The sequence below is a fragment of the Zonotrichia albicollis genome, chromosome 4 (genome assembly GCF_047830755.1).
Source record: "Zonotrichia albicollis isolate bZonAlb1 chromosome 4, bZonAlb1.hap1, whole genome shotgun sequence".
Classification (NCBI taxonomy): Eukaryota; Metazoa; Chordata; class Aves; order Passeriformes; family Passerellidae; genus Zonotrichia; species Zonotrichia albicollis.
The window spans coordinates 66,612,101-66,636,936 of NC_133822.1; positions in this window are offsets into that span (position 1 = coordinate 66,612,101).

The following is a 24,836-nucleotide window of genomic DNA, read 5'->3' on the forward strand; positions in this document are numbered from 1 at the left end:
TTAGCTTTTTTTTCCTGGCTCTGTATTTTTTCTGTGAAGGTCTCCAGAGGATGTGGCGCTAGATTCCCAAGTGGAAAAATTCACACCTTAAGAAATGGAGACAGGAGTTTCATGAATTAATGAATCATATATTTTTATTAAAATGTGTTAGAGTGATATTGTGTGTTTTCTGGAGGTGGTGATGAAGCAAATAAAATTCCTACATTTCCCCTTTATTATTTGATTAATCTTTCTGTGTGAATTTTATCTCACTGTTTTCTCATGTTAAAATTAATTAATTAATTGAAATATTCTCAGTTAAGTATTTAATAAGGGTCTCAAAAACTCACAGAGAAGTAGGCATGGGGAAAAGGAGTCTTCTCTTTTTGCAACTCAGAAATTCTTCAGGTAATAAAAGTATGAGTCCAATATCTGCTGTTTCAAGAAAATAAAAATAAAGGTAGTCTGAAATATTCCGACTTTATACCCCTAGGAATTTGAGAAAAAAGCTAAGAAAAAAAGGTAACCTCTTGTCAGGATGTTTAAACTCAGAGGAATGATTCCCTTCTGCTACTATAATACTGCATTGGTTGAAAAAAAATTGCTATTTTTAAGGTTGGCATTCTAGATTAAGGAGGCCTTTATTGCAAATCTTAGATGAACACAAAGAACAGTCATATGTGCATATTTCTACAGAAAAGTTTCACTGAGAACCCATGAAGTATGTGCATCCAAATGGAAAAAAAATACTCTCTGCTTCCATCTCCTGGTGGAGAGACACAAGCAGAGTTTCATTTGCATAAAATTTTTATTCATAATTCCTTCAGTGACACATGGGAGTGATCATCACTATACACAAACTCATAATTAGTTGAGAATTGGAATTGCATGGAGAGAGGTGACAAGGGATTTCTTTCATGTAGCTAAAGGAACATCTGTGAGGCAAAGACTCACAGATGTTGGAGCATCCTGCAAGTTATTAGTTGTCAGGCCCTGCAGACAATGTGCTATCGAGAGGTGAAATATAGGTGTTTCTTAAATGAATCTACAGAGAGCAGAAGAAGAGCTAAGTGAAATCCAGTGATAATTTTCCTGACATTTTTGCAACAGGATAGCAAAGTCACATTTCAGTGTTTCAAGACCTCTTATTCATTAATAGCGAAAGAAGCATGGAGCTTAGTTGATCAGAAAAGGTGTTGTTTGGCTGTTTTGGTTTGTTTATTATTTTTTAATCTCATAGATATTCCATCCAAACCAAAAACTTGTCATAGTGACTTTTTTGAGAACAATTCATTTTGATTGAGAAAATTAGTAATTTAGAATATTTTAAAAGCTTCTCTTGCTACAAATTTTGGCATAGTATTAACTTGTGTTTGACAGTCAGCATTCTATGAATCACAGACTGCATCTGTATTATGAAGTTATTTCACTGTGCTCTAGTCTCCTTATCATGCCTGCAGGGATGTGTATTCCCATATTACCCAACAGACAATGTAGGTAATTTCGTTTCTCCAGCTTTAAAGCATCTTCCAGCACAAAGCTAATTTTCTCCACTCAGGCCATCCTTCACAACAGCACATTACATACTTTCATGCTACTTTTGACAATGTACCTGTCAGGGTTTCAGCACAGTGTTAGAAAACAATCTGGAGAGTTGCAGAAGCTTTCTCACTAGTCATTTTTTTGTCCTAGGTATCAGCACACAAATGCTGGTAGGGTTCAAGTACCTGTGGGAACCTTGTGTTGTTTCAAAATCTTGCTGTCGGGAGGATTCCCAACAGTATTACAAGGAGGTCACTTGCCATATCTGCCATATGGTCAACACTTTGCAGATGGTTACCGTCACTCTCAAATTCTTGTTATGAGCACAGGGGAACACCGACTGTGTGCAGAGCCAAGTCTTTATTGTTCATGCACTTGATGTTTTACAGTGTGAATAAAATATAGCAAGAAGTTCTTGTTAGTCCAGTTAAATTAATTTTAACACTGATAGTCAAAATTATGTAACCAGTATAGAGAATTATCCATGATAATGAATTAAAAATTGTTCTTTTCCAGTAAGATTTAGATCTTTGCTACTGTTTCCTGCATTTTGTTCTGACTCTCACAATGTTCCTCTAGTCTTAAGTTTAATGGCGTGAGCTGGTCTTCCTCAAAAAGTCTTAATAAAATGTGTGGGTGAGTTACGACAAATCATCCTTACTTCTTCCTCTAGGAAGATTTCTATGCTCGTAGTGGAATACTTCTTCCTACACATATTTGAATCTGATTTTAAGTTAGTTGTGAATATTTTCTAAGACAATCTGCTCCATTGCTCTTTCTTCATTGCTAAAAGTTCCAAAGTCACTTGTGGTTCCAGTACCATCCCAAAGTACAGACTCATATGAGTCATCTCTGTTGTAGGGGATCAAGAATGACTCACCAGAGAATGATGGTTCATTTGGATGGGCTCCAAGTTCAGCACCTCTGCAATAATAGGTGCTAAACAGAGACTACCAACTAAAAAATATAGGAGGAACTCCCTATGTGGAATTTGCCTGTTTTGTCATGGAGTTGTACAAAGACACAAGCATGGTGTATAAGCTAGGGAGGCTAAATGCAAAAGGATTTTAAACTAATTTTTTATTTAAGTATGTGCTGATGTGCACTACAAGCTAGATATGTCCATGTGCAAATCTGTAAATAAGGCCCCATCTGTGATGGAAAAAACTGAGCTCAGACCCTGGTACATGCAAAAATGACCTCACAAACCTGGTCCACAAGTACTCAAAACCAGCTGGACTGAACCCCTGAGTGCCCGGGCAGGTTGCTACTTTGATATTCTCCATTCTCCAGTCATTGAAAATGGAACCTCATTTAATTTATTTTGTAAGATCTCTGAAGAGCTAAAAAGAATCAAAACCTTAAAATGACATAATAATTAGTCTAATATAAATTAACATTGCTAGACAGAAAGGACAATCTACATTTGAAAAAAAATAGACTTTGTGACTTTTTAATCTTCAAATCTTCCTAGTCAAAAGCAAAGCAAACTAATGGCAAGAAATAGGCATTCTCCTTAGCACTTTAGCATTAGACTTTCCTTTATAGTTATACATTTACTAGAATTTATTTTGGAATTCTAAAGAAATCTCCAAAGAAAAATTGGTTTAAAAATTCTCAAAAAATCATAGATTAGTTTAACAGTGTCTGAATTTGAAAGTAAATTATATGTCAAGAACAATAAAATAGAAACAGAAGAGCCTTAATAGACTATAAAAAATTAGAACCAAAGTCTAGAATGGACAATATAATACATATTGAATGCATAACAGTAGCACATATTTCTTTCGATATAAGTGAAAACTGAAGTGTTTTGTTTCTTTTTAAAATTTATTTATTTTCAGAACTCAGGTAGCATATCAATAGACATCTTGATAATAAATCTTTCTGATAGGAAGTCACCACCTTTTGACATCCCTTTAGATAGGGTTACAACACTTTGGCAACAACAGGAGAAGTCAGATCCAAGCATCTGTAGATGCTCCAGATGGTTTTCAGCTAATGGTGGTGTGAGGAACTGACTTCCAAGCATAGCCCCTGCAGTTCTTTCACTCTGCAGTCATAAAAGTGTCCTGACAACAGCAGGCAGCTCCCACCATGCTGTGCATTAAGAGAGCAACCACAGAAGGTGCCCTAAATATTCATAGTGTCGAGAGCAGCACTCGGGGTACGAAGTAACTCATATTACTTCATATTACTCCATCATAATGAAGTAATAATGGCTGTGAAAGACACCTTAAGAAAATGAATCTGAAGAACTTGCGATGCCCATAAATGTAAACAGAAAGATATATACTAATAGTTTAAGATAATCTAGGGACTCTGGTGTATAATATATGCTTTCTTGTCTTTGGAAAACTCTGTGGAACACTGCTCATTATTACTACCAAGAGTAAATGCATGACACCCAAAGAGGCCATTTGTTGAGTTGGATAATATGCAGAAAAACCCCATTTTTGGCATAAAAACTCCCCTTCCAAGTTCTTCTCACAATGACAATATTTTGTCCAACTCAAAAATGCCCACTTAAATTTCACTTTGCAAATTAGGGAGACTTTTCACACAGTTTAAAGGAATTTTATGAGGATTGATGATGACTCCAGAAAATAGTAGTGCTGAACATATGTATGGTTGATGTTTCTAAATAATTCTCTTTTTAAAATAAAACAAGAGATTCTTTTAAGCTTATATAACTATTTTTAATTTTTATAAATTAAAAACAAAACTTAGATGTCTTTATGCTAATTACAGGAGTTAAAATTAACTAAACATCTGCCCACTTTGCAGTATGGTTTTGATTAAGGAAAGATTGCACTAAGGAGAGTGTCTATGCTGCAGATACAAACGTCTGAGGCAAGTTTATGTACAGAAAGCATAAAACATTCTAGTCAGTCTAACTACATAGACAAAGTGTTCTGGGTGGCTTAGTTTACCCAGCCAATCAGTCAATGCTGCAATGGTTAACATGCTTCTAGTATTCAAATTACAGCATAAAATTTTTTTCTGCATTCGTAAACTACACTGAAATCTGCAGAAGACCTATAACCTGAGAAGAAATGGCCACTATAGATGCTAAAAGGAGTTTTTCACAGTTTTTAAAAGGTCTTAGCTACTTTTTAGACCAAGTTTTTTCCCATTTAATAACAAAAGTTATGAGAGAACTCTGGGTTTCTTTGCAGACATGAGTAGGAAGGATGCACTAGCAGGTGTATACCATAAACCATCAGTTGGCAGGGAAGAATCTTTTTGCTGTTTTCACACACTTCTTCCTACACCTATTTTGTTGTTTGACTCATACCCATTGTCACAAGAACACATGGTACAAAAATAAGGTTTTGTTCATATGATATTTCCCATGCAAGGGATTTTTTTTTGTCTATATCACCCAGTAGATTTTTTATCACCTCCAGAAATCAGTAGAAAAACTGCTTTTTAACAGCCTGATTCACAATTTTAATATTCTGATTGTGAATCTGATTTTTAACATTCTGATTCAGAATCAGAATGATTGTGAATCACAAAAGACAACTCAACTATTTATGGTTTTTGGCATAAGGACTCTTCTTAATTGTCGGTTTTTCGGCTGTTTGAAGGGCCTGGAAAGGCCCGGAGTGGCCTTGGGACAGCCCGTGTATCGAAGGACGAGAAGAGGCTTCTGTTCTTCTTTCGGTTTTTATGTTTATTAATTGTTTATCTAAAAGATTTTCTTTCGGCCCGACAGAAGTCTGCTCAGCAGTCAGCCATGAGCACACTGTGCTGCCCTCCAGGCAGCCACCTATCTTTATACCCATTGTTACGTGTACAGTATTTATCATTTTTCCCCAATACCATTTATTCTTATTGCCCGGTGCACTTTCAGTAATAACCAATCCAAAAGTGCCACCATCACCAAAGAAGATGGAGGAGAAGAAGAAGAAGAAGAAGGACAGGACACGCCCCAATTCCTCCATCTTACTTCTCTAAACCCCCCTGTACATAAATCCTAAACCCTGTGTCTCACCCTCTAATTAACTAATCCCTTCACCATTCACCCCGGTGAAGTCCTCCTATCCTCATAAAGGTGTCGTCTCTTGTGTAGGGTCAAAGTCCATCCACCAGACACTTCTGGCAACATTCCAGGACTCCCGAGCCCCCCAAGGGTGGTCTCGGTGGCCCGGCACCTCAGGACTGAGGTCCTGAGATCCGACACTTAATCATCTCTTCTTCAAATCCATTTGGATAATGATAATATGTATGACAATAACATTAAAATATCTTCCTTTACTTCAGCCCATTTTTATTTACTTTAATATGGCTAAAGAAAGTTAAGAACTGAGCTCTACATTACAGCTAGTTATATAAAGATTTTCAGAAGCAAGGTAATATAGCACCTTTAATACATTTTAAAATTTGTTCTTTATTCCCCTAGATTTTACACTTCTACTCACAACAGGATTACAGTTATAATCACTGAAACATTTTATTCCTTCTTAGTTTTGTATTTACATGCCTTGATAGCCCAACTTTAACAGTCACACAGATCACCTTAATATAAATTAAAAAAAAAAAACATAGTCACAGAAAATTTACTGTCTTCTCTTTATCATTCCACTTACTTTTGTTATCAAAAAATGTTTTCACATCAACAATTGTATGTTAAGCCACCATGACTGGGGAATTAAAAATTAATCACTACAAAGTTCTGCAACTGTTCAGTTTAAATGGAATTTAATGGACCTCTGTGATCAAGCTTTCTTTTTCTGCCACGGGATGTGAACTTAAAATAAATATGTAATAACTTATTCTTATATTGGACTTTAAAGTTGTGCCAAAGAGATAGATACAAAGCCAAAAACTGTGTCAAATTTTGTTGGTACTATAAAAATATTAACAGACTTTTAAAAAACTGTTTGGCGTCAGAAGAAAACTTTTATGTTTAATTGACTTTTCATTAAAAAATGAAAGTTTATAAATATATTAGACTTTTTTCTGATTAGTGGTTATTTTCTCTAAAAATATTTCTTAGCAACCATGAATGTGATTTTTTTTCCCAAAAATATTTTATTATGCAACATACAGGAAACAAAAAGAAGCAAAAGAAAAAGCTTTTTAATATATTGAATTTATAAGTACTCATGGTTTTGTTGGTTATACATTTTTACATGTAAATAAGAATAAAAGTCATAGTCCAGAAAGTGTCATTTTTGCCATTCCCAGTAAAAAGCAGAGGGAGGGTTGCAGCACACAGAGGGGATCACTGCTCAACAAAATAAGACCCCTTGGGCTGAAACGGGGGAGGCTGCAGGGCCACACTCACGCTCAGCTTTGAGCACTCAGAGGGCACCAGCCCATGGGGAGGTGACACAAATGAAACCAAACAGATCCCAGTAATGAGGAGTAGATGATCCCCACCATGAATATTATATTTGTGCCTCAGGAAAGGACTTTTATTTTATATCTTCTGTGAGTCTTCCTAATCTCAATGATTTTTCTGCAGATAAAATACAATGCTTATAGTATATTTCCATTTTAAAATATGTTTCTCTGAATATCATATTATGTTGATGCCTTGTTTATATTATCCTTGATACTAGTAAGGCAACATTTGCTCAGTTTCAGTTGAAAGAAAATTCTCCCAGCCTTGCAAAATAATCCTGGAATTCAAGAGTTAATTTATATCTTTTAATGTCTTATATTAAAGTTAAGAATGAGGTCACACTTTGTCATTGAAATTAAAACTTATTTAGTGGTTTTGAGATGAAGTACAAGCCTCACTAGAATTTAACTTACTCCTTCAGATTTCTATCAGGTCTTGAAAGATAATGTAGACTTTTTTTCCCCTAAGAAATAAGCAGCTATGACTGCAAAATACATATATAATTATGCATATCCTTTCAGTGAGAAATCAAACCGTACAAGTATTTGTTTTGTTAAACAATTCACATAGTAACAAGGTCTGTTTGTGTCTACTCATCATTCCCAAATATTGCAATTAATTCTCTTAAATGGTACTCAAAAAAATATGAAATTAATTCTCAATCAGGGTTAAAGCAATTCATTAAATAAAGTGACTCTCCCTTGAATAATATAACACTAGTATTTGGACAACTGATTAATTGAGATGATTTTGCTTTTACCTGGCTGCTTCAAATTAGATGACTGGCACTGTATCATAACTTAATAAAAATAGTTCAAAAACAATGAAGGAATCTAATGTATTATTTTTATTTGCATAATGTTATCAGTGGAATAACCTAACAGATACGGCAAAAATCTGAAGAAAACAGGTCCATCGCAATTATGTAAATTATCCCATAGTGCAAATGGCCTTTACTTGTTTGACAATTTGAGAAAGGAAGAGAATAAATTAAAATGAAAATCAATTTCTAGCTCCTTGATCACAGTTTGATGGTCATTTATACTTAAATTTGCTGTAAGCAATTTATTTTAAGAGTACAGAGGACATGAATAATTTCTGTTTTCTAGAAGTGAAGATTTTATACTGTTTTCTTTTATACAAATGAAGTTATAATTATATCTTGAAAGAGGAATTTAAATTATAACAGTTTGCCAAGATTCAGAGGTCTGAATCTCAATTCTACCTTTTGCATACATTAGGAGAACTACTCTTTGGCTCTAACTCTTGAATTCACTTTACAAATGAATTCACTTGTGACCATACATAACTGAGAAAAAGAACCCTACCAGCCCTTTTTGAAATAGTGAAACCCTAAAGCTTTCAAAGTCTGCATTTTAGTCCCCAGCTAAATATGCAAAATGCTGACTACCTTTTGTTTCAATGGCAGCTGTTAGAATCAATTCAGGAAGATGCATGCTCAGAGCAATTCAGTGAACCATGGAAAAATTTATTCCTGGTTTTAATAGGCACTGGGTTCAGTTTCTCATGGAGCATTTCACAGATTTATTTGAACATGCATAGTTAAATGATGAACAGAACAGAGAATTCAGTAATATTCCTTTCTTATTTAAATTCTGTGCTTTTCATTATGGTTAACTTTTTGTTGTCTTAATTTTTTCAACAGAGTGAAAATATTATTTTTAAGTTTTCTAACTATATGACAATTGATTAAATGATATTTGATTAATGCCATATACAATTAATTTCTATTATCATTGTCACTGATTGTGTTGGAGAAATATCAATCACTGTAATATATCACAACAGAAAAGGGGTGATTCACTTTCTGTTGATAGTTTAAAAGTATATAATTTCTTTTTTTCACTCCGTTCTCCAAAGATGTGCCCTGAATTTATGAAATACCTTATTTTGCAACTCAGCCTAATATATATGTTGTCTCATGACAACATTATGCCTAATAGCCCCATTGGGGGCCCAAATTAGGCAACATTAGACACAATATCATTGGGATGAGCCCAGAGGAGGGTCACAAAGATGATCAGAGGGCTGGAGCACCTCTCCTATGAGGACAGGATAGAGCTGGCATTGTTCTGCCTGAGAAGAGAAGGCTCTGAGGAACATTTATAGCACCTTCCAGTAGCTGAAGGGAGCCTGCAAGAAAAATGGAGAGGGACATTTAACAAGGGCATGTAGTGGTAGGACAAGGGGTAACTGCTGCAAACTGAAAGACAGTGACCTTAGTAACAGGTTTTAACTTTTTGTCAGCCCTAAATTGCCCAGGAAATTGGACTAGCTGATTATTGTAGGTCCCTTCATATACGTGGAAGTGTGGTTATCTGTAATAGTTTTTCTCTTCAAATACATCTAAGATAACAGCAGAGGGGAAATTTGTACATGAGGAAGTATGGGGAAGTACTAGTGTGCCTGAAGGAACATCCTCAGCAGGGTTGGGACTTGACAGAGCTTTCAAGTTCAGCTCATGTTTATATCAGAGCAGGACTATTTCTGGGTAACATGAGGCAGGCAGCTTAATTATATATACACATTCTTAACATTTTTTACATTACCATATAATAATACTTGTGCTTCATTGTTCACATTTACTTCTTTCCTACTTAAAAATCGCATTTTTAGAGTCAAATGGTACTAAGATAAGAGGTCAATTTCTAATTTTCTCATTGTATAGACCTACTGATCCTGAACACAAACCTTTTATGGAAATGGTATTACAAAATAGTTGTTGATATTCCAGCAGGTGTGGTATTAAAATAAAATTAAATTTCAGCTTTTCCCTATTAACTTTAACAAAATTTGTTTAGACCCATTTATATATTAAGCATTCAGCTTCAACACCACACAATATTTCTAAATGTTTATAAAAGTAAAAACATATGTTAAAATCTTCTCAAGACTTTAAGCCAAAATGTTAAAATTTTTAAAGGACCTCCCCAAAAGGAGGACAGAATGTTACCAAACTATAGAAACTCTAAAATTAATAATGACTAAAAAATGAGAAATTGAAATTGCTCTAAAAACCCCCCTAAATTTAATAATCATTAAAAAATTAGAAACTGAAATTGCTAGTGTAAAACTCCTCAAAAACATCCTGCAGTAACCGATATGATGTGTTTAGTCAACTTCTAGGCAAAATTAAGGGAGCATATTTAAATTGTGTTAAAAAAGAAGGGAAATTTACGTGTTTATGTTTAGCATTAGAGTTGCAAAACAATCTGTAAAATTCAAGGTATTTAACAATTAATTTTGTTACCTATCCAGCTTTCAAAGTGTTTAGCACTTTTAAGTAGGTCAGTTCTTTCTTTATTCCAGAGATGTAAGCGAAGGCTAAGAGGCATGCTTATGAAAGCATTTGCTATACTCCTTTCTTGTTAAAGCTGGATTGCCAGAGCATTTTTCCATTTGTCAATTTTCCATTTCCATTTGTACCTCAAAACACACAAACGATAAATCTGATACCAGTACTTGACAACAGCAATTAAGGTATGGCCATTTTATTTGCACAGTCTCTTAAAAAAAAAGATTCAAGTCCTGCTCTAAGGCACTAAATCTGCTAATACACACACACCAACATTAATTGGATACATTATTATAAACAGGATGTTAAACCCCTTGTATGTTACTTTTAAGCTTTGATTGATTGTCTCTGTTTCACTCAAGCCCTTGTATATATATCTTTTGAGAACTGTACTAGACCTACATAGAATTAAATACTCCTCACTCACAATCGACTCATGGACTCTTGCAATATTTTTAGAAGACAGATTTAATTTTTAATAAATATGCATTATTCTTAAGCAATACTTTTTTCAAATCAGAGCTTAAATTATTAGATTATCTGATTAGCAATCAGAAAGAAATTAGTCACAAAAGAACGATGTTTACTAATTTTTATTTCTGGTTTCTTACACCATATTAATTTATCAAAAATTTTCATGTAAAAAGAATTTAGAATAATGGATTAAACAGACCAGGTTTGATAAGGGAAGCAGAAAAGTTATTATAAATATATTTAAATATGGATATTGTTTTGTTTGGTGCTTTTGATGGGGTTTGGGGCTTTTTTTTGTTTTTTGGTTTTGTTTGGTTTGGCATTTTGGGGGGGTTGTTTGTTTATATGGGGTGTTTTTGTAAACACTGATATATTTTTCTGATGTTCTAAGAGGGTGTACTGAATCTGAGTGGAATGGAGACAATTTTTTTGATAGCAAGCCACATGATGCTATGTTTTAATTTAGATTTGTGACCAAAGCAGCACTGATAACACACCAGTGCTTTAGCTATTGGTAGATCAGCGCTTGTTTCCCTGTTTCTTACTCTGCCTTCATTAGTAAGTAGGCTGGGGATGCATCAAAAGTTGGGAGGAGAGACAGCCATGAAAGTTTACCCCATGAAAGTTACCAAAGAGATATGTCATGGTATGTGTCATCAAGCTTGGGGGTGAGAAGGAAGAGCAGGTGGGGTTTGGGTAGGTATTCATTGCTCAGAAACTCTCTGGACATTTACCTACTTGTGGGAGCCAGTGAATGACTGTATGTATGAATATACAGTCAGCCTCAGCATCTGCTTTTGTGGAGGTTTCAGTTAGTTGTCTCCTCTCTCTTTCTTTTTATTTTTTTTTTTTTTTAACTCTTTAAATTATCTAATCCCAGAAGTTTTCTTGTTTTTGCACTTCCTGATGCAGCAGTTGCTGTGGTCACGCAGTCAGGTGGATTACTCAAAACTGTAAATGGGCTTCTAAATAAGAGTGTAAAAATTTGGACATGTTCAGTACTGCTCATAACTATTTAAGAGAAAAACAGAAAAAGCTCAGTGAAAGTAAATTAACTTCCATCCTCATATATTCATTAAGAACATAATTTTCAAACTTGAAGAAAATTAGGAAACTCTCAAAGCAAGAATAAAGATGTTGTTTTCAAGTGGAAGGACAGCTTCAAGATTTAACTGAGAAATATGAACTTGAAAAAATCAAATTATGTTTGAAACTATAAAATGTGGAATAGTGGCAATAATATTAAAATTTTTAGTTAAAACATATGAGTCCATGAAACATAAAAACCTCCATACTAATGCATCAAGTGTCCCATGAGATGATTTTTATAGCTTTTCTCCCTTCTGAAGATAAAATCAGGTTAAGCCAAATTTCAATGATTTTATTGTAAAGATTTCATTCTCTTTTCTCACTCCCAAAAGCAAGGTTAAAAAGCAAGACAGAAGAAAAAATTGCAGAAGGCATGTGCTATCTACTTTGTTTCCATTTCAATTCACTAGAGTTATTAATCTTAGCACAAAAGCCATTGAAATAGAAATTTATTATTTTTATTTAAGTAGTCTGTTCTCAATTTAAAAAAGTATTCTTGGGAATTATATTAATTATTAACCTTTGGTCAGGTTCATTTTTATATTTTATCTGCCTGTGTAAGAGGAAATGTTATCTGGTTCCACTGTAGCTGAAACCATACTGACATTGTGTGTTACAAATTAAAGCTTAATATTGTTGGCTGCTGAAAACTGATGAGGAAAGTGTGGGATCAATGCTTTAAAGTGTTCCTAATTTCAAGGGAACCAGGAAACTGAATGCAGCTATACCCTCTTCTAGCTTTGGAATTACATTAGGCCGTTCAGATGAGAGTTAAATCCCTGCCAGAATTTGGAGCAACCTCTTGTTCATGCCTCAGGCTGGTTTCTATCCTCTTCATTTATCCTAGTGTGGCTTGCTTTCTATGCCACTTTATTTCTTTGATACTTCCTACACTGTTATTTAGAAACTCTTTCTTGAAGCACTGTACAATTCATTACTTTTATATAACTATCTATTCCCATTTCTCTTTATATTTTTATAAACATTCCCCCTGTGATTCTTCAAAAAATCCTGCTTCTCCCACATCCCTGTTGAAGTATCAATGATAGCACAAAAATGTCTGTATGGAGGAAAGACAAAAACGCACAAAATAACCCAACTTACTGCTCTATCTCCCCACAGGATTAAGATAAAGTATTCAGAATTCCTTGATAATATTATTGAGATAATCAGTTTATAACTGTACTTTTTTACGTATCTTCCAGTAAAAAAAAAAATAATACTCTCTTCCTTTCCCTTCCAATTCTGTTTCTTTCCAAACACAAATGCGCTTTAAGTACTCCTTGGAATTTATCTTCAAAACATGACAGATTTGTGTCATGGTGGGAATAAATTCTACGAGGAGAATGGTTTCAGTGAGCTATCTGAAAACAAATCAACCACAATCCTGTCCTGATCTGCAAAGTGGCAAGGGAGGAGAGGAGAGGAGAGGAGAGGAGAGGAGAGGAGAGGAGAGGAGAGGAGAGGAGAGGAGAGGAGAGGAGAGGAGAGGAGAGGAGAGGAGAGGAGAGGAGAGGAGAGGAGAGGAGAGGAGAGGAGAGGAGAGGAGAGGAGAGGAGAGGAGAGGAGAGGAGAGGAGAGGAGAGGAGAGGAGAGGAGAGGAGAGGAGAGGGCGCATATGTCTTTTCTAACCAAGCCGGACCAGGAGATGGGCTCAAACAGTGTTAAGGGAAATCCTTGAAGAGTGTCAGCATGTTCCCTGGCCTAAATTTGGCCGTCAGTAACTTCTGCTTTTTCAAGTAGTTCTCAAGGATTAGTGGTTAGAAGAAAAGACATGAGTCTCTTTCCTTCAGGCCCTTTGGGTTAATCAGCTAGTCATCAGAGAAACACAGCGGAACCATAGCTGCTCTTTCTTTATAAATTTGTCCTCGCTGGAGTGCTTAGATAGAGAAAACAAGTCACTACAGCCATGGCCTGCAATATGCAAATATGCATTTTCATACCATGTTTTTATTCAAGGTTTTTTTCCATATTATAAAGAAAAAGCATAAATAATAATAATAAAATTTTTTTTCTTGTACCAAATGGAATAGAGAGCTATAGACACATATTAGTTTTGCTTCACTATTTCTAATTCCTAGAAGTTTTAATGAACAAACAACAGTTTACACCATCAGTGGGACACATTAAACCAAAACTACAGCAATTGTCTTGGACTCTGCATTACATTGTTCTGAATCATCCCCAAGCCAGAGAGATTATTTGGCTTTTGTACAGAATTATAAGAAATGAAACTTTCACCAACTCCACTTTTTCCTGCTTATCTCACTATCCTCCATCCCAAAATGATTGGGCAAAAAATTAATCTCACCTTCACCTTGTAAGGTACAGCTTATACTTGATAAGATTACTGAACACTTCTACACATTTTTCTGGGGTGATTATCCTCCATATACTCTTCCCCAGTTATAAATGCTAGTATGACAATTCTATGTTACTAATGAAATTTAACCATAATTCTTCTCTGTGTGTGGTTTTTTTTTTCCTCCTCAGAGATGACCAGAGGATTATCAGGTGATTCATAATGTGCCACACAGACTATCCATTTCTTGCTTTCAAGATACTACTATATTTCTAATTAAATGAGATGACTTTTTTCTTGCAGTCCACTAAAAATAGTCAAAGTGATATCTATTTAAACAATAGCAGCAAAGCATAACTTGATCAGATTGTAAGGCTGAGAAGGTTTGTTTTTTTTTTTTTTCTCTCTTTGTGGAAATTTGGAATAACTGAGCAGTTAAAATTCATGACCTACACTTTTGTGTCATTATTATTGCATTAGCATGAAATTATGGTTCTAGTTAGTCATAATTATACTCATAATTATTCAATTTATCACTATAGGTCCTCCTGGAAATTTTATTGGAAGAGTTATTAACATTAATAAATTGTTTTTCTTCATATCCATATTATTAATTCACCTCATGTGTGATATGAACTATCAGCCATAAAATTATTGCAAACTCTCTTCTCCGTGGAGTTGATTTAATGATGGAGAGTGTGATAACCTTTAGCTAGTTTTCTGGTGCAGCTGTTTGTCTTCACTGAAGGTAAACAGAGGAAGATATGTGGGCATTGAAATATTCAGACCCCAAAAAACCCAAGAGTTTTGACAGAATTATTTCTGGTTTTCTATAATTTGTGGGGGGGGGAAAAAAAAGAAAAAGAAAAAAGAAGAAAGAAAATAAGAAAATAAGAAAATCCTGATATTCATATGTCAATATTTCTAAGAAAAAGTCCATCAGTTTCACCTGACATATTTTCCAGTCAAAGACACAGAAATGTTTGTCAGAAGAACAGCTGACTACAGAATTTGACTCTTGCTTTGCAAGTACATTTTTCTGATGCCTTTAACTTGAATACATGGATGGGTCTTAACAAAATCACAGAGAAGTTTGCTGCTGAACTGTATCCAGAACTGATGTACCACAGCTATGTCAGTGTAATTGTTAAGAAAATATGACACTGGTTTGCAGAACCTAAATGAACACTGCACTATTGCATCTACTTACGCATTTTTTCAGTCATATTCTATTGCATATTGGTGTATAATTACTTACACTTGTTTATGTGAGAGACAGACAGACAGACAGACAGACAGACAGATAGATAGATAGATATTTATCCTGGCTACTTTCTTCCCCATCTGCTGCCTTTCTGACAATCTTACCTATAAATGGGAGGGTCATCATTGTCCACTTACCCTAATATGTGACACTAATAAAGCAAGAGACCCAATTCCTTTTTCACTCACTGAAATAAATGTCCAGTTATTAAGTCATATGATATTTTTTTTAAATGTTGATTCATCCCAACATTTAGAATTATTTTAGGAGAAATCCTTTTTGAGAAGAAAAAAAACTAGCTGGAGAAAAAAATGTAGGTTTTTTAAATCTATATGACAGTAAGCAGAGGAACAGTCATTTTTTGCCTTGTCCTATGATTCTTTTAAAACCATTATCAATGACCACATTACATAAAAATCATTTTATTAGCAGTCAATTCCAATTTCTTTCCAATATAAGAGGGAAAAATATTATAATTGATGCATAATCTGGCATTTATTAATGAAATTGCTTATTTATGTCTTATATTGACATTGAAGTTGGGGCTTTTGGGTTTGGAGTACTTTTGGCTGTTCCTTCTCTTCTTCTTTTTTTTTTTTTTCTGGAAATATTAAATTATAATTTCTGTTGTGTCCATACTTAAACAAGGAATATAACTGGTCTGTAATTCTATTCTGCAATATAAATGTATATATGAGAGAGGAAACACATTCAAAAGGCTTTTAAGATGTAAAAAGGTGGTTTCAAATAGCAACAATAATAATGTGTCCCCCTTTTTTTTAAATGGATTTTCCTGACTTGTGAAGAATTTATTAATAAATTAGTTATATAATAGTTTTATTAATATTTTTAATGCAATAATGTCTCATTGTAGAGACTGGCATGGAACATTAATGTAGATATTGCCTCCCATATATTATTTCCACATTGCGTGCTATCTGGCTTATGTAGCAAGTAAATTATTCAGAAACTTATAATTAAGCTTAAATTATTGCAAATCAAAGGGTATAATCATATTCAGTAATCATATTCAGTAATCATTGACAACATAAAAGAAGCAAGGAAGATTACTTCCTGTCTAGCTATACAGGATAATGAAAAAATTAATACAAACAGATTATAATATATATATACTTTAAAACTAAGATAACAATGAGATAATAATATAACTGAACATTTTAAAAATCTTGTTATTTCAAGTCTTCCTTGAATTAGTTTCCACTCTGAGAATAAAGGTTTTGTGGATCTGCTGTGATTCCTATTAGTCAGCTCTGAGGCAGAAACATCTTAACCAGAGCATAAAGAAACAGATTCACTAATACTCTGCTTGCTTTGCAAGATGGAAATTTTGTGCATATGTGTACTATTCTGACTTTCTTTGTCAAATTAATGCACTATTCTCCAAATAAAAATAATCATCTAAATCATCTCAGTGAAGGAGTACTTTAGAGCATTTCCTATTTGAGAGCTGTTGCTGGAAGATTCTCTGCCAGGGAATCTTTAGATGTAGTTAGTGTTTTTATTCACTTCAATTTATAATACCAAACATTTGTTAAGCCCTTGTCAGAATTGGCTGAGCCTTGCAACTTTGGGACAGATAAAGAAGAACAAATTAAAGATGCTTCTGTAATTGATATTGCTGACAAGGAAGTGTCACTGGAGTTACAGATGGATTCAGAGCTGACACGGAGAAAAAATACTCAAATAGTTCATGACTAAGTGCTTATTAAGGAGCAAAGTACAGATCAGGGAATATCAGAGAAAGCTGTTGGTGGTCAGTTTCAATCCAAGGAAGACAGAAGAAATAAGAAGAATTTGAACCCTAAGAAAGGGTCTGGTCAATAGAGATACAAGTCAATAGCATCCAAGTATGATCAAGGAGAAAACTGGCCTGTATTGAAGAACATGGGTGGGAAATGTAAATTGGAGGTTAGTTTAGAGGACAAGAATTCTGATAGAGATTATTCTTAGGACAGAGAACTCAAAAAATAAAGATTTAGGAACTCAATGCCTGAAGAGAAAACACCTAATATACAGCCACAAGTGAAACTAAAACCATAAGGAGAGACTTTAAGAAGGAGGCAAATGTAGAATTCACACTCATTTTGCAGAAAATAGAGACAGTTCTAACACAACAGATAAAGCTACAGCCAATGAAAGTAATTTGATTGGTCAAAGAACAATTTATAGCTGGGCATGTATAGAGTCCTTCTGGGTAATTAGAGAACAACATTACGTATAATTTTCCCAAGGGATAATGCTAAAGAGGCTCCAGTTATCTTGGGTTATCTGTCTGATCATTATAATTGTAATCACATGCAGCTACAGCCCACAATGTAAGGGGCTTTTATTCCAGTACACAATTCAGGAATTTGTAAGACCTTTTTCCTCCACAAAGAAAGTTAAAAATCAAAATATTTTTTATGATATTTTGTTGGACATAACAGTAACTTAGGAAAAAACTTATAGGAAATAAACATGAAGAGCTTTACACTGGAAAAGTTGTATTTGGGTCATGTGAGCACAAAGACAGGCACATAAAAAAATGGCAGTAACTCTCCCAGCTGCTTTTTGGCTTCCCATTTGAAATAATGACATACAGCAAACTGACAACCTCAATATCCATATCTCTGAATTTCTTAGTAAAAATATGCATTTCTTGCTGTATCCAGGGATTCCCAAATGGTTTTTCTAGCACACCATATGTTACCAAATGTGTTACAAATACACATTCAGTATCAAATAGCATTATAAGCCCCAAAAACCTTTTCAGATAACCTGGCAAGCTGTCTTTAACATTTGCCCAGTAGATGTTTGGCAATGACACTCAGCTGGTGACATATGCCTTCTATTATATATATATTTTAAATATATATAATGGAACGTTAAATAGAACAAAACACACTGAAAAAGGAACACCATTGGAAGATCTGTGTTTAGATTCATAGAGCTACTTATGAACAGAAATTGCTTCAGTATGAAGGTTTTTCTTCTGAGCAGTTAAAAATAGAATATTAAATTAGGGTACCCTTATAATAAAAACAACCCAGCATAATCTCCAGTTTTAATTGAGAATAACTATTGGCTAATATAGATGGTAAAAAAATATAATGTGGTACATTAATATGATTTAAATATTAAAGACATCTCCTTTAGGGGATTAAATAACAGTCAGTTATAAGGATGTTCTGTGTCTGACTTTGATAAAGAATCAAAAGAGTCACTGGCACCAAAAAAGGAATATATTAGAATAAAGAAACTGTCTTGTCCTTAAAGCAACTCTCTCACTCTCAAAGAAAAATTTCTGCCTAGAATGTTCCACCTGACTGACTTTCTTCCAAAAAACGAGCATCCGCCTCCAAGGGATCCAACACTTTTACAAAAAGGTGAGATGAAATTTCAGGTCTGTGTCAGTGAGAATTTAATGAGCAAATTCATAGAAATAGAAGATATTTACACTTTATGATGAAAAGAGTACACAGCAAATAAAGAAAGCTCATTCTTTTGCCCTCCTTTGCAGTCATTATTTTGTATGATAGATGTTTTAGACTGTAAAACCTTGTGGCTGTAAAACCTTGAGCACAAGGCTCTTAGGAAGCCTCTGCTACAGAGATCCAAATGGTCTCCTTCACTCCTGCCCTGCTTGTCAGAGCAATACAAGCCTTCCTGACTTCTCTCCAGTGACTTTTTCTGCTCTTAAAATGGTTAAGCACTGACTTTGTGTTTATATCTAGCTTCCCTTCTTCTACCTGATAAAAATGATCTCTAGGTGGAAGGACTTTCCTCTGCCTTTCCAGGTATCTGGTATACACCAAACTTGCCTTCTTGAGCCTGGGGGTGCTATGTCCACAGAGTGAGCAAAGTGCCTTAGGCTCTGCTCTTTTTCCTTTACAGCAGCATTTCTGCTTTCAACTTCATAGACTGTAGCTGGCAGCTTTTGTATTTCCTTCTTACTACCACTGAGTTTAGTATTTAGTATTTAAATATTTTTACATGCATTTTCTGGAGTGCAGGATATTACATTTAGTATGTTTTTTTCTTATACTTTTTTTGTTCTGAATACACCTTTTGCTGCTTCTCTAATATGTTTGTAGCACGTTCTTTGCATCCTGGTTCCCAGTACAGCATCCCTTCATGAAAAAAAAGGTTGCTATGCTAAGCAGAAAAAGCTTTATTCATGGAGAATACAGGACATTAGGACCTGTCTAAAGTTCTCTCTGTTTCCTTTAGCTGAGCAAATCCTTGAGTTTCTCAAAAATTTCTGTCTGAATAAAATCATACTCAAGTACATTACTGCACGCACCATTTAGCAGGACTGTAAAGTGTGCTCCTGGAAGTACATATGCTTTCCAAGGTAAAGCAAGGTGCTTGCTTGGCATTTTACACATTAGAAAACAAATAAAAGACATTCTAGTTATTAAACCTAGGAAAAGGGTTTATACATATGTATACATTTAGTAGGAAGTGTATTCTCTGAAGTTATCAGTATTGTCTGCATTCCTCAGCAGCAATTAGTTTATTCCTCAGTTTTGATGGACAAAATACGACTAGCCCAGACAGATGGATGTGCTAAAGTTTTACTTGTAGTTGCCTTTAAAACAAACACAAAACACATAAAGAAAGGGGTCAGCTTTTAAAATGAAAGTATATTTTTTCTGTGGATTAAATTTCAGTTACCATCTTATTTTCTTGCTTTTACAAACTCCCACCCAGTCAGATCTGCAAAATGGATATTTGAAATATTATTTTTTGCTGTTAACTGTTGCTTAGGAAAGTGAAGTCTATTGCTTTTCATATGGTTGCTACAGTCAGTCCCTTCCTGATAACTTTTCTTAAAATGAGGCTGTGGAAATGAGATGTCTTATGAGATGGATGATCTCCTTTTCCTGCTTACACTAGCAGCTGTTGCTTTGTAGTCTGACTTTCTTTGTAACTCTCCGAGATCTGTGTCCTATCCAACTATGGCTCACTGTGTCAACAGGCTTTCAATGTTTATTCTGAAACTTTTTGACTTTTCTAGAGCAGAATACAAACATAAAATCATGCAGTCAGTGGCATGATACAAGGAGTCAGAAATATTCAGGAAGTCCTTATAATTGCAGCAAATAAATATATTGGTGGCATACATGTTTTTCAGGAAATATGAATAAAACACTGTTGCTATCAAAGATGTGTTGCGTTTGCCTTCCTTCCTCCTTCTTCTTTTGTTCATTTCAGGAAGAACTTCTTCAAAATCCTGCTGAAATTTTGCAACAATATACAAAATACTAAGAAATAAGCTGGCAACTTCAAGAGTCAACACAATGTAAAGGAAGAACCTGGCTTCCAGAAACTTGTACTTAATACAGCAGTTAACAGTAGTAACTTGCAGATAGTACAGTCACAACCTGGAATTAGACATATGTGACTGGTTTCATTAAAGCCTGAACCTTTATGATTAAAGGTGATTTCTTAAGTTGAGAAGTGGACCTATGGCCTCAAAAAGGTTCACCGATTCTATAGCTTCATTATATTGCACATTAATAAATTTTCTTTCTTAATGTGTATCAGGCATATTTAGTACAGGGCAAGCATCATACTTTTTTGACTTTTTCATTTAGTCCATTTCATTTAGAACTTCTTTGGACCAAAGGACAAGGTCAGACTTACTATTTTTCTTCTCTTAACCTATCCCATACTTACATGTGGTTTGGAACATCTGCCTCATAAGAAGCAATATGCACATGGAGACCACAATTGTAAAGATTTGTCTTTCAGAGATTGGGAATAAACAATTTTTAATCAATTACTGAGCTATCTGACCATGCTTTTGCTTTAAAGACAGATGTTTTTTCTTTTAATTTTATTTCCTGTGATATCAGAAATGTTTCTTTAAGAGCTGCAATATCTAATCATTATAAAATCAGTGCTGTATTTACACCATTAGCATTTTTGACAGATCCACAGTGTTCCCTCAAGCTCAGATTTTCTGTCAATTCTAAACTCAAAAATGTTTTACGTGAACAGCTGGAAGACATTCTCTGGAGACAGATGCTTCTTTCGGTGATTTACTGGATTGCTACTACAGCAGTTGTTGGACAGTAATTGGCACAACTTGCAGGATGTTTGTATGAAAAGGAAGCATGTCACAAAATAAAATATACACAGAGCTGACTAGACCCAGTCCATTAAACCCCAAGGGTCACAGCTACTGGAGTCTTGCAAGCAATATGAAGCAGATATTTGGGAGCAAAATTGTGTAATTAAAGACAAAGGCTATGATTAGTTTTTTGACTATTTTATTTTTTACTTTTGTTGTCTGTAAGCATATATTTTGAGATGTCTACTGTGAAGATAGAAGGTGGGTTCTATATCTCTTAGTGGGTTCTATTAGTTTAGTTTATTTCTCCCTGTCTGTGAACTTTAGGTTTAACCATTTCAAATTTTTCTGGACCCTACAGAAATATATTAAAAATATTTTAAAGAGCCTTTAATTTGTATTTTAGCTAAGTCTTGAAAAATGTCTAACAGTACTTTAGGACATTAAAATGTAGAAAAACCTTTTAATGTACAAGATAATACAGTTCTACCATGAAAAACATATTTAAATAATACATAAGTCTTGCTTGAATCACTTTAGCTTTACAATCAGCATTTCTAAATAATATAAAATAGGCAGATTTTAGCAGATCCATTAGGAAAATCACAAGCAGCTCTTTTTTTTCTTTTTGGTGCAAATGTAGGTTTGATGCTTGTTCTTGCTTTGAAATTGCACCAGCGAACTAAAAATGGCCACAGCATGAAAAAATAATAATAGTTTAAGCATATTTTTAAGAGAATGCGGTTAACAATATTTATGAAATTATATCTTGAAGAAGAGTTTTCATGGTAGTCATTTGTTTGACTTCATATTTTTCCTGAAGGCAAAATCACATAAAAATTCAAGGAAGCAGAAATACAAACATTAAAATTGAAGTTCTGGATTGCACATGTCTATTTTAAGACACATAAGTACAGAATTAAATACCAGACTATTTTATTCCACAGAGATAATCTCCACTTCCATTATAATCTTTGTCACAAGATGAATTAATTTTATACTATTTTCTTTTCTCATTACACTCTTTGACATGAATATAGTAATATATCCTTTTTTGAATGAGCAGATATTTTCAGAACTCGCAATAATTCTGCCTCAGATGTTCATACACACTAACTCCAGAACACTTTCAAAGAATTACAGTTGGATCTGGACCACCATGTAGCTAAGTAGACTACTCTGTATGTCCACAGAATACATGAGAGGTTTGCTTTTTTTACTGGTGATTAGCATTGTTTCAGTTTTGATCCTCAGGTGAATATTTCCATATGATGACCACATGATCTTTCAGACATTTTCATTATGCTTAAGAACATGGTCACTTCTTGCTTCTGGCCACAGATTTATCTTCAAGATTCAATTTCATGACTTGAGAATCTCAAGCAAACACAATGTATTTATACATTTTTAGCGTTCCATCACCACAGCGCTACATGCTCAGTTTATTACCACTATGGCTTTGTTACTACTTCATGTTTTCCAACCATGCAACATCACAGAAATAGTATTGTTATTTATTTTGGTAACAAGAAGCTGGTTAAAAGTCAAGCTGCATAAATTGAATTCAATTATGGGAGAAAATGCTGCTCAGCCCACTGCTCCTCTCCTCTCCTCTCCTCTCCTCTCCTCTCCTCTCCTCTCCTCTCCTCTCCTCTCCTCTCCTCTCCTCTCCTCTCCTCTCCTCTCCTCTCCTCTCCTCTCCTCTCCTCTCCTCTCCTCTCCTCATTGTTGTAATCATATTTACGTAAAAGTAATGTACTAAGTCCTGCTACTCTTAAAAAAGCACAAATCAAAGAGAAAGCAACTTGAGGAGGGACAGACCATTTTTCAATAACGTTATACTCTGAATTACATTTTTTGTCTAAGTGTGTTTTCTGTATCTTTCATTCATTTGCATTGCCTTATTTTTAAAATCAGTGGGCGCTAAGTGTGATCACAGAGTCATAGAAAGACCTATGTTAGAATTGGACCTTTGTCCAAGCTCCTGCTCAGAAACCTGGGATATTTTCAAAACTAGACTAAGCTTCTGAAGGCCTTCCCCAGAAAAGCTCTGGAAACTCCTGCAGACAGTGATTCTCCATTCTCTAGGCAATCTCCTATGATGCTTACTTGACATATTTTCTAGTGAATCATCCTTCCTTAGCACATAGTTGCAGTTTTCTTTGCTGTGGCACAATCACAATCACTTCATGATATTTTTTTGAGAATATCTGGCAAGGGCTGGCTCAACCTTCACCTTAATTCCCTTTTAGACAGCAGAAGATTATTGACTTTCCAGTGTAAACATAGCCAATACTCTTCCTTTCATTTTTAATGTGATGTGCTCCATCTCCCTAACCATCTTGCTGGTTCTTCACTGGTTTCTGTCCAGTACTCAATGTCTCTCTTCTGCTGGGAGAGCTGAAACAGGACAACATACTACAGGGGTGGTTGAGGGGAGTAATAACTTGTCTGAACCCACTGTTGTTTTTATTCAGGCAGCTTTCATCACTGAAAGGGTTTTCTACAGACTTACACTCAATTTTCTGTCTATCAGGATCCCCAGGTTCTTTTTTGCATATCTGCTCCCCAGTCAGTCATTTCACTTTCCTCTCTTTATTTGTTCCACTTCCAAGGCATCTTGATCTGTGGCAAAGGCCTGTCATTTAGAAAGTAGCTCCTGGAACTCAGAAAATCTAATTCTATGCACAAGCGTAATTTTTGTCTACTGGTTTTCTCCTAAATCAGTTCACTGCAGGCCAATAAAATAAATATTACAAGCCATAGCCTGTTCCCAAACCAGCTGTCTTTACTCCCAAGGCTATTGTGAGCTCTGCGGGAAGCTTTACCTTCTTTCTTTCACTCAAATATTTGTGGAAATTAGCACTTTTCAAAATGCATAGGTCTGATTTTTTGGCACCAGTTTCACCTCTGATTCCAACTCCTGTAACTTGGACCAGCCCTCAAAAACAAATTATAAATTATTTGTTCATAAAAATATTTCTTTCTCTCACTGAGAAAGTGAATGTGAGTTTCACTAGTTTCAGTGGGCTTGATAGATGTCAGTATTTGATAAAGGACTCTAAAGCGCTATCCTAGTAAAACATATCATAAATAGACTTCAAGGACTGACTTAAAATAAGAAGGAATAGGTAACTTAAGAAATTACAGATAACATAAACTGTATTATTGACATCTTTTCATTGTGTAAGTCCAAATTAATGTCTCTTTCAACGTCCTTCTTCCTATAACCAGCTGTTTTTCCATGTCCAGTTGTTTTTTCAGCTCTTGAGTTGAAATTTTTACTGTGCTTCTGAAGAGCTCTTATCCTTTTTTTTCTCTGTGAACAGCTAAGGAAAAGACTATATTGAAGAAAACAGCAGTTCTTGTCAGAATTTTTTTCCCCATACTTATGATGAGTATTTAGGGACATGTCACATCTTTCAAGAATGCAAG